The 10,566-nt window shown below is 40.8% G+C and overlaps 1 non-coding gene across 1 annotated transcript; it reads left to right on the plus strand.

Moving 5' to 3' along the window:
* The first annotated feature begins 3,851 nt into the window (after positions 1-3,851).
* Positions 3,852-3,973, plus strand: Gm22434. The gene has a single exon (XR_003949304.1). It is a non-coding gene; the product is annotated as a small nucleolar RNA SNORA40 (small nucleolar RNA).
* The last annotated feature ends 6,593 nt before the right edge of the window (positions 3,974-10,566 follow it).

Consider the following 10,566-nt stretch of genomic DNA (forward strand, 5'->3'; position numbering starts at 1 on the left):
TTCTGTGCTAGGTGAGAAGCCAAAGTTGACAATGTAAGGTATAGAAATGTAGAATATGAAAACTTTCTTAGCTATTTAACCATGACTTTGCTGAGTCCATATAGTTCGGCAACATTCTTAGCTTTTAGATAGAACCCATATGGTTGGGAGTGTGTGTCAACATATTTATATTGCATTATTGAGGATAATACATAAGGATTTTAAAAGAAAATCAAGAGGGTACAATCTAAGAAATAATAAGTAGAAGTCTAATTCTCACCTCCAACAGTTCCCTTAATGTGGCCAAGCTTTCCTCTGGCTGGCCAGACATCTCTCTCCTCTCCCCATTTAATTTTTAGCCCTTGGCAGATTCTCTTATTTTAAGATGATTTTTGACTGTTCTTTGTGGGAAACCCATTGTTACATTTCTAGGGTGTAAAAACAATGCCTGACATTGGTATTGAATGTGTACTTCTAATTAAGTAAATATGGTCACAAAAGTTTAAGTAAATGATGTTTAATTTTATATTCAATTACCTACACTATGCCTATGTAAAACATGTTCTTTCTGATTCATACATAGAACATGTTACTCACCCCAAGGATATCTCCCCATCAGCCAGTCAACGTTGCTTACTCATTGGTGCACCTGGGGAAACATTGTCCCAATTAGTTTCCACATAGATTAGAATTTTTTTCAATTTTTATTAGATATTTTCTTCATTTACATTTAAAATGCTATCCTGAAAGTCCCCTATACCCTCCCCCCGCCCTGCTCCCCTACCCACCCACTCCTACTTCTTGGCCCTGGTGTTGCCCTGTACTGGGACATATAAAGTTTGTAAGACCAAGGGGCTCTCTTCCCAATGATGGCCGGCTAGGCCATCTTCTGCTACATATGCAGCTAGAGACACGAGCTCCGGAGGTACTGGTTAGTTCATATTGTTGTTCATCCTATAGGGTTGCAGACCCCTTCAACTCCTTGGGTACTTTCTCTAGCTCCTCTATTGGCGGCCCTGTATTCCATCCAATAGATGACTGTGAGCATCCACTTCTGTATTTGCCAGGCACTGGCATAGTCTCCCATGAGACAGCTAGACGAGGGTTCTTTCAGCAAAATCTTGCTAGCATAAGATGTTTTAACTGTTACAGTATTGGGATGAAAACTGAACCCCAGGAAATGGAATTACATGCTGTGAACTCTTTTCTATCTGGCTTCTTGAATGCCTTGAATGTTTCAGATGCTGTTGCTTACAGTGTCTCATTGTATAGATAGATGTTCCCCAGGGTGCTCACTCCTCTGTTGATGTGCATTTGGGGCCAGTATTTAGGTTTGTAACTGTTACAAGCAAAGCTGTCTTGAACATTCTTTATATCTCCAGTAAACACCTAAGTACTGAATTGCTAGACCAAAAGTGGCTGAATGTTTGACTTTGAGAAAGACAGTTTCCAAAGTGATTTTACCATACAATATTCCTGCTGGAAATTTATGAGAAATTATATTGTTGTGTATTCTCATGGATGACTGATGTTGTCAGTTTCTAGGTTTCAACCATTCTAGTGTATGTAAATTAGTTTCTCATAGTGCTTCGAATGTGCTTTTATTTAGCAACAATGATATAATATACTTTCTCATATGCAAAATGGCCATTAGTATGGCATTAGTTATGAAAAATTTTCAATTTGTTTCTGTATTTGTTAATATAAAATATACTACCTGCATATATAATATATAAAATATTATAAATATATAACACATACAACATACATAATAAATATGTATATATAGTATATGTATATGTCTATATATTATTTTCTCCCAATCTATAGTTGTTTTTCCTTTTCTTCTTTTCATTTTTTTCTATTAGAATTACATATAATTCACAATGATAAACACAGAAATACTTTATGGGGACTTAAAATACATATAATCAGTTTTCAAAACATTAGACATTATAATTTATGTGGTAGGAGCATCATATATAATCCTTAAGGTGGTAGGAATATTTGAGTCAGTCTATAGGGAAATAAAACTTGAATAATCTATATAGATTCTCAACATCTCATCTATGATAATTTTAGTTTTCATACAACTAACTAAGAGTGAAATATTAAAGTATTTATCTTCAACTTAAATGTTTTGGTCAAATGTTGTTCCTTTCCTAAGGACACCCAACTGTTACCAGAATTCTTTTCAACCAAAGTAAAATTTCTACCAATGATATTTTTTATTTACATCCACAATACAGCACACAGTGTTTTATCCTCCTTGCCATTAGTTTTACTTTCTAAGTCTGAAGGTCTTTCAAAGTAAATTTCCCAGCCCTGAGGTGAATACTAACGGTAAGCAGGCCCATGGGGAGCTGTTAACCATACCATCAGATCCAAGGAGGGTAGCAGACACTGGACCTCCAGAGTGCTGCTGGTCAAGACAAGATCTGGAATACGTCTTGCCTTCTATGGAGCTTACAATGACTCCTGTTACTAAGTCAGTTTCAGAAAGTACTGAATGGCTTAGTTATGTGAAGACTGTTTAAAGCAAATGTCTCCCTGTATCAAGAGTTTACTCATAGGCAAAGTCTTACTGGACTGTTCAAGACTTTCCTTTCCATTCTCCCCTGATGCCACTACACGATGGCTTTCCTTTTCTGAACGCCTTACAATACTTGCTGGTTATCTGCTTATCTTCTATGCTGCTGCATTGTGCTTCATTTTGCTTGACAATATTTTTCTTACTGGTTGCATTTGTTACTCAACCTGATAAAACTCTTAACTTTTCCTCTATTTATGCATGCTCTTACTAAAGATTCCCTCCCCTATAAAATCCCAGATCTCAGGAGCTATTTTTTTCTGTCTGTAATATAAACAACTTGCACCTAGATAACTAATTTCATTCTAAGGGTTTCCTTCCTAACTGTAACCACAATGTCCTTTTGGATGACGTGAGTGCATTTCCCTTTTTTTATAAGGGTGTCCTGACAAAACTAATGTGCAATCAACATCTGTTAAGTGACTGATTGTCAGGAAAACTCTTCATAATCTTATGCCAAAATAATAATCTGGCCAATGTATTGAAAAGATGAAAATTATTTTGTTAAAGTGAAAAAACTTAGGCTTGGTTCAACTATCCTCAGAACTTTAAAACCAACTTAGCTGCTACATGAACAGGACAGCGCCCACCTCACCAACATCCCTGCATCTCTGGCATCTCTTCATCTACACTGTGGACTCAGGCTTTCCTCAGAAATGCGCACCAAATTTCCTTGCACCCTCTACAAACAAACCAAACATATTCCTTCCCCCTTTCCAAAAATGGTCCATTAACCTTATTAAAACCAAAACTGGTGTTTATAGCTTGGTGGAAAATACATAACTACAGGCTGATTTTAGGTCCATCCTGCCAGGAATGCAGTTCCTTCCCTTGGGCTTTGCCTGACATGAGAAACTGAAAATTGTTGAGCAGCTTTGAGGGTCCAAGTGCCACCCTGAGACATGATCTTTTTTTTGATTGTCTTGATATTTTATTTGGCCCTCCTGCTTCCCATCCAATGCCAATGGATCCGTTAACAGTACTGTAAAGTAGCAACTAAGGTTCAGAGATTAAGTAGCAACTAAGGTAGTTCAGAGACTGGTGGGACTCATCTTCACACCCCAGTCTTTTGAACAAATTGACTTGAGTAGAGCTGTCTTACTACAGTTTCCCACAGCACTGTAGCTACGGAGTAACACCAGTTGTTCTACAGTTTTTAACTAACTGTCATTATTTTCCTAATGCCACTGACTGAGCAATCTCTTTTAAAGCTAACTTCCCCATCCCCGTTATACATGCTCTGCTAATAGTCCTTGAAGTGTTTCAGTTACGATCATCCCTTAGCACTGTGTATATTTTTAACTTGTGGACAAAGACTTACAGACACGTGGGAAAAAGTAAGTTCTCTTTACAATCCAGAACTCATTCTTCAACATGAGTCTTGATTATGTAAGAAGGAATATGATCTCTTAGTCTCAAAAACTGTCCATTAGGAACCCAGGAACCAGTAGATTCCTCACCTCTTTAATTCTCCATAAGGCATCAATTTTATGCTACTGTGTGTGTGTGTGTTACTGTATATATGCATTTTCTAAGTAAAAAGAAAGAGAGAGAGAGAGAGAGAGAGAGAGAGAGAGAGAGAGAGAGAGAGAGGGAGGGAGGGAGGGAGGGAGGGAGGGAAGGAGGAAGGAAGGAAGGAAGGAAGGAAGGAAGGTAGGAAGGAAGGAAGGAAGGAAAAATTGCATTCGCCTATGTCCAACATAGGCATCTAGGTATATATTTACAAATTAACGACCACAAATACTTCCCAAGAAAAGGCATTAAAAAACTCAGCTCCTCCTTTCAGATAACACAGCTAGCCATCACAGCATGCCAGCTAAGAGAAAGCTGTCATCCATGGAGACAGGAAGACTGAGCTTTTCCGAGTCGGGCGAGTCGGGCAATAGCTGAGTTCTTATTGGCAGTTCTAGTAAAATATGTAACTTCCCATTCATTTCTAAGCAAGCCTTTAACATCCCCCCCCCACCGCCACACACACACAGCTTCCCCCCCCCCCCAATAATCCCTTTACTCTTCCATTAGAATTTGAAGTCTTGGAGATTTTGAATCAGGGTTTGGGGTGATAAGTAGTCACTTTAAATCATGTGTTGGCTAAGTGGAGAAGAAAGAACATGGGAGGATGTCAGAGACGGTGAGTGAAAGAGATAGAGTTCTTGGACACACTGGAAGACAGCAAGCATTTCAAAGCTGCTTTCGGGATCTCACGAAGGCCCAAACTGCTACCATGATGAGGGCAACACTGGTAACAGCACCATAGCTACAGTAACTCCACTTGGTTCTTCTTCGCCTCGATAAGTCCGTTCTGCACCTGTGCTGTACTCTCAGGGACACGGCACACCCCGCATTACCAGAGAGCTCTACAGCATCTTGGTGCAGCAGGTTCCTCAGGTCTTGGCCATTTACCCGAGGGTCCTCTCGTCAGGTTGATCTCTTCCTTTGTGACTAAAAAAATCCACCCGTCCGTTCATATATGACTGCTCTCCAGGCAGAAACCGGGAGTCAGCAGGTTCCCAGAGCAGGTGAAGGTGGATCAAGCTCTGCACCATCTCCCCAGCATAGCTTTTACAGTTTCCTCGGGTGCCAGATTGGAAAAGCTCTTTTCTTCTTTTCTAAGTGTAATTTTTTCTTTATAATTTACCTTTTAAATTCACATACATCTCAACCGCAACCCCCTTTCTCCTCTCCTCTCAGTCTCTCCCTTACTCTTCCATTATTACCCCTCCCCTTCTCTTCAGAGACAGGAACTCCCCCTTGGGTACCACAGTACCCTGGGACATTTAATCCCAGCAGGGCTAAGAACCTTTTCTCCCACTGAGACCCAACAAGACAGTCCAGGTAGCACAAGGGGATTCAATGGCAGGAAACAGAGTCAGAGATAGCCCTTGCTCCAATTTTTAGGGAACCCGCATGAAGACGGCATGTAGCATATCTGCTACAAATGTGTGAGGGGCCTAGATCAAGCCCTTGCATGTTCTTTGATCGGTAGTTCGGTCTCTGTGAACCCCCACCATGGGCTCAGGTTAGTTGACTCTGTGGTCTTCTTGTGGTGTCCTTGACCTCCTCCTCTGGCTTACTCAATTCTATCCCCCACTCTTCTACAAGAAACTCTGATCTCTACCTTATGTTTGGCTATGGGTCTTTGCTGCTGAAGGCTCTCAAGAGAGAGTTATGCTAGGTTCCTGTCTGCAAGCATAGAAGAGTATCATTAGTAGTGTCAGGGTTGCCTATATCCTATGGTATGGGTCTTAAATTGGGCCAGTCATTGGTTGGATGTTCCTCAGTCTCTGTTCTACCTTTATCCCTGCACATCCTGTAGGAAGGACAAATTTTGGGTTGTTGATTTTGTGGGTGGGTTGATTTCCCCCTCCTTTCACTAGAAGTCCTGCCTGGCTACAGGAGGTAGCCACTTAAGTCTCTATATCTCCACTGATAGGAATCTCAGCTAGGTTCATCCTATAGACTCCTCATAGCCTTCCCCATCACAGGTATCCAGCTAGTCCCAAAGATGACACACCCCACAGATTTCCATTCTCATTCCCAGCCCTCTCCCATCCCCTTCCCCCCCACATCTGATGACTGTCTCTGTATCCCTCTTTACCCCCTTTTCCACCCAGTTTTCTCTCCATCTACCTCTGATGACAATTTAGTTTCCCCTTCTGAGTGAAATTCACATACCCTCCTTTGGGTTCTCCTTATCACCCAGTTTCTTTGGGTCTGTGAACTGTATCATGGTTATCCTGTACTTTATGGATAATGTCTACTTATAAGTGAGTACATATCATATGTGTCTTTCTGGCTTTGTTACCTCACTCAGAATCATATTCTCAAGTTCCATCCATTTGCCTGCAAATTTCATGGCATCTTTGTTTTTAATAGTTGAATAGTATTCATTTGTGTAGATGTACCACATTTTCTTATCTATCAATTGAGGGACATGTAGGTTGTTTCCAATTTCTGGCTATTACGAATAAAGCTGCTATGAACATAGTTAAGCAAGTGTTTTGTGGTATAATGTGTCATCTTTTGGGTGTACACCCAGGGGTGGTATAGCTGGGTCTTGAGGTAGAACTATTCCCAATCTTCTGAGAAATAGCCAGATTGATTTCCAATGTTGTAACATTTGTTCTCCCACCAACAGTGGAGGAGTGTTCTCCTTGCTCCACATCCTTGCCAGCATCTGCTATCACTTGAGTTTTGGATCTTAGTGATTTCTGATGGGTATAAGATGGAATCTCAGAATTGTTTTAATTTGCATTTTCCTGATGACTAAAGAAGTTGAACACTTCTTTAAGTACTTCTCCACCATTCGAGATTCCTTTGTTGAGAATTCTCTGTTTACGTCTGTACCTCATTTTCAAATGCATTATTTGATTTGTTGTTGTCTAATTTTTTTTGAGTAGTTTATATATTTTGAATATTTGTCCTCTGTCACATGTAGGGTTGGTGAAGATCTTTTCCCATTCTTTTTTTTTAATTAGGTATTTTCCTCATTTACATTTCCAATGCTATCCCAAAAGTCCCCCATACCCTCCCCCCACTCCCCTACCCACCCATTCCCACTTTTTGGCCCTGGCGTTCCCCTGTGCTGGGGCATATAAAGTTTGCATGACCAATGGGCCTCTCTTTCCAGTGATGGCCTACTAGGCCATCTTTTGATACATATGCAGCTAGAGTCAAGAGCTCTGGGGTACTGGTTAATTCATATTGTTGTTCCACCTATAGGGTTGTAGATCTCTTTAGCTCCTTGGGTACTTTCTCTAGCTCCTCCATTTGGGGCCCTGTGATCCATCCAATAGCTGACTGTGAGCATCCACTTCTGTGTTTACTAGGTCCCGGCGTAGTCTCACAAGAGACAGCTATATCAGGGTCCTTTCAGCAAAATCTTGCCAGTATATGCAATGGTGTCAGCATTTGGAGGCTGATTATGGGATGGATCCCTGGATATCTTTTCCCATTCTTTAGGCTGATGTTTTTTTCCTATTGATAGTGTACTTAGCCTTGCAAAACCTTTTCAGTTTCACGAGGTTCCCATTTATTAATTGTTGATTTTAGTGACTGAGCTATTGAGGTTCTGTTCAGGTATTTGTCTCTTGTGCCAATGACTTCAAGGCAGTTTCCTACTTTCTCTTCTATTAGCTTTCGTGTGTCCTGTTTGGAACTGTTGGCAAGTGAGGTCCCATAGACCCCCCAACATTAGAAGGCATGCCTGATACTTTTAGTTACTCTCCAAAAGTCAACAGGGTTCTATTGCTGAAAGCACAGATCCTTGAGTCATAGAACATGGAAAAATCAATCTGATACTGACCCCAGTTGTAGCAGTCCAGCAGCCAAGGATGAACTGGTTTCACCTGAAAGGGGGGCTGGAAATGAAGAAGAGGCATGGGGGGGGGGGGTGAGAGAAGAATGAAGCCAAGACAAAGTTCTGATCAAGGCTCCAAGTTTAATATTCAGCACTGTGTTTATATAGGGAAAGCCCACAGAACCCATCCTTTGTTTTGCAAAGCAACATGGGTGCAGCAGTCTAATCTTCTAAGTTCTGGTGGAAACTTGCACATACAACCAAGGCAGATGACCAAGGTCGGTAAAGTCCTTTGTGGCAAGTGCTCAAGGTCTGTTCAGCCTGCTCAAGGCTGGGGAAGACCACACCCAATCCTTTATTTCTATTGTCTATTTTTTATAGTGCTGAAAGGTGCTACTCAAGGTACAAGAGGAGAAATGTAATCAGCAGCCTTACCCAGCTGTGAACCCTGTGGCTACACTAATGACTACCTTAGCAAGGCATGCCCATTGGTGCAATAGCAGCAGGAACATAATAGGAATAACTAAAACCTTTCTGATTGGATTTAAGGTTGAACCCTAAAACCCATAATTGGCATGATTATTAGTTCAAGAATCTATTGATGTTTAGACAGGTCATAGGCTCTAGAGGAGAATGATAGTACTAATATTCAGCTAACTGGACACAGTTGTAAACCATTTTCCAATTATTATCCTACTCATAAAGTAGTGCATCTCTCAGCCCTCATCAGTGAAGGCTTTTTTTTTCTGTAGTAGATGCCATTTAGCACATCTACAGTGGGTCAGGGTTCAGGGGATAAGAGGCTGCAGAATGCTCAGCTCTAAATGAATCATGAATAGCACACATCTCTTCCCCCTGTCCCCAGAGGCTATAGATGGTTACAAGAAAAGACATTTCCAGAAAAGGGCAGAGTAGTTGGACAGATAAGCTCACAGGCACTGCAACAGCAAGCTCAAGAATTGGTCAAGTTTAAGGCAGACAGTGTCTCAAGGTGGAGAGGGTAAGACAGCACAAGTTCTACCTATGGCTGAGGAGCTACTGGGGATGGAGAACTGCTGGGAGAGTTAAAGTATATTGATGTTAGAAATTGGATGTCGTTAGCTTAAAAGGTGGGGGCCAGACATAAAGCTGGGCAGAGAAATTCATAGCAGAACTTCTGATAAACAGAAAGAAATGCAACATAACATAAAAACAAAGTTGCATTTTAGTCGTTAAAATGAATGTGAATAAGGGTTTTCTGTTGGGTTAGGGGAGCTCAGTGTGTACCACTAAGTTTCTTGTAGTCATTAAGAAACTAAGAAATTAGCCGGGCGGTGGTGGCACACGCCTTTAATCCCAGCACTCGAAGGCAGAGGCAGGTGGATTTCTGAGTTCGAGGCCAGCCTGGTCTACAGAGTGAGTTCCAGGACAGCCAGGGCTACACAGAGAAACCCTGTCTCAGAAAGAAAGAGAGAGAGAGAGAGGAAGGAAGGAAGGAAGGAAGGAAGGAAGGAAGGAAGGAAGGAAGAAAGGAAGGAAGAAGTTCTGTTCACTAAGGCGGGCCTTAGAGTAGAACAAACTCTCCAATGTTAATGGTAAAATATTTGTATCTTACTTTTGAAGCATTCTCTCTAACATATCAGAAGAAAACATTTTGGTTTACATTCTTTTTCTCCTTACTATTTCTAGCTCACAAATGCATTAGTCATTGATTTTTATAGTCATTTATTTATTATTTAGTCATTTCTTTTTATAGTCATGATTTGCTGCATAGTTTGTTCATTTCCATACCTACTGTGGCTTCTGGCACCACCCACCCCTTTCTTTTTCTTTCCTTTCATGGTTCTTCCATCATTCTGAAGCTCTTTCAGTTAAATATAGTGGGAGGCCCATGTCCCATGTGTCTACATGTCTAATTGTTATACAGATGGACCACAAATCAATCATTGAACAGATTATATTCCACCATCTGGATTGGCAAATATATCTTCCCACCCACCTGGAATACCATGATCAAATCTAATCTTCTTGGAATACTCAATCTCTCCTCTATTCTCACTCTGCTCCATCTTATACAGTGAAAGGTCTCACATACTACTTTGTAGTTTTGACTGCTCAGATACCCACTCTCTAGCTCCAGTGCGTGCACAGCCATCTTCTAATTCTGTAGCACTGGTGACACTCATGGGATAACAAACAAGGGAAATGAGAACCATGTAGAACCCAAGTGGGCTCAAGCCTTTTTAGACATAAAGGCTTGGGGTATACATATTTCGGTAGGGTCTAGAGAAAGCACACTCCAAGTGAGTACCAGGATTCTACCTTGAAGGTAGAGACATTCAGGAAATGCAAGCAAAGTAGAGAGAAGAAAGCTGTAAGCCCTGGTACTCTGGGAGCTGCCTGGCTGAAAAACAATGAAGTCATTAAGTCTATAATTTTCTAACGAATTCAGTGAGAAATTCTGCATGGTAACCTCCTTCTTAAATAGAACAAGAACAAAAATAGCCTAGTTCAACAATCGTTTTCAACACTTTTAATATTGTTGACCTTGTTTTCTTTGATAGCTATTGCTCTTGCCTAAAAGCTGCTTTTCATCTTACCGTTATTTTTGCACTAATAGTTGGATTCCCAGTTTCAGGTAGAAATGCTTTTTAGGCATGTGTTGGAGCTGGTTGTTTGTGGACAGTCAGATTTGTGGTTCTATAGACTCTTAATACAA

Source organism: Mus musculus, chromosome 1 (genome assembly GCF_000001635.26).
Source record: "Mus musculus strain C57BL/6J chromosome 1, GRCm38.p6 C57BL/6J".
In the NCBI taxonomy this organism is placed as follows: domain Eukaryota; kingdom Metazoa; phylum Chordata; class Mammalia; order Rodentia; family Muridae; genus Mus; species Mus musculus.